Below are 1,030 nucleotides of genomic sequence, written 5' to 3'. Positions count from 1 at the left end.
GACAGACTTTGAGAAATCATATTGACTTGCTGAGTCAATATTTTGTTCTGAGCCAATATGGCATTTAGAGTATCAATCTCAAGAACTCCTTTCTTCTCATTCGTCCCATTGTTCACAGGATTCCTTTCAGAAGTGTACATGAATTGGTTATTTGCAACCATTTCAATGATTTCTTGAGCTTCTGCAGGCATCTTCTTTAGATGAAGAGATCCTCCAGCAGAATTGTCCAATGACATTTTGGATAGTTCAGACAGACCATCATAGAAGATACCTATGATGCTCCATTCAGAAAGCATGTCAGAAGGACACTTTCTGATCAATTGTTTGTATCTTTCCCAAGCTTCATAGAGGGATTCACCTTCCTTCTGTCTGAAGGTTTGGACTTCCACTCTAAACTTACTCAATTTTTGAGGTGGAAAGAACTTTGCCAAGAAGGCATTGACTAGCTTTTCCCAAGAGTTCAGGCTTTCTTTAGGTTGTGAGTCCAACCATATCCTAGCTCTGTCTCTTACAGCAAAAGGGAATAGTAGAAGTCTGTAGACCTCAGGGTCAACCCCATTAGTCTCTTACAGATTTGCAAGAATTCAGCTAAAAACTGATGAGGATCTTCCAATGGAAGTCCATGGAACTTGCAATTCTGTTGCATTAGAGAAACTAATTGAGGCTTAAGCTCAAAGTTGTTTTCTCCAATGGCAGGGATAGAGATGCTTCTCCCATAGAAGTCGGGAGTAGGTGCAGTAAAGTCACCCAGCACCTTCCTTGCATTGTTGGCATTGTTGTTGTTTTCGACTACCATGTCTTTTTCTTGTTTGAAGATTTCTGTTAGGTCCTCTACAGAGAGTTGTGTTTTAGCTTCTCTTAGCTTTCGCTTCAGGGTCTTTTTAGGTTCAGGGTCAGCCTCAACAAGAATGCTTTTGTCTTTGCTCCTGCTCATATGAAAGAGAAGAGAACAAGAAAATATAGAATCCTCTATGTCACAGTATAGAGATTCCTTGAGGTGTCAGAGGAAAAGAAGAATAGAAGGAGAGGT

At 40.3% G+C, this 1,030-nt stretch overlaps 1 non-coding gene across 1 annotated transcript; it reads left to right on the top strand.

Moving 5' to 3' along the window:
* Window positions 1–294: 294 nt before the first annotated feature.
* On the top strand, window positions 295–398 carry LOC130950307 (small nucleolar RNA R71). The gene has a single exon (XR_009073556.1). It is a non-coding gene; the product is annotated as a small nucleolar RNA R71 (small nucleolar RNA).
* Window positions 399–1,030: the final 632 nt, after the last annotated feature.

Source organism: Arachis stenosperma, chromosome 1, assembly GCF_014773155.1.
Source record: "Arachis stenosperma cultivar V10309 chromosome 1, arast.V10309.gnm1.PFL2, whole genome shotgun sequence".
In the NCBI taxonomy this organism is placed as follows: domain Eukaryota; kingdom Viridiplantae; phylum Streptophyta; class Magnoliopsida; order Fabales; family Fabaceae; genus Arachis; species Arachis stenosperma.
This window is presented reverse-complemented; position numbering and strand designations above follow the sequence as displayed.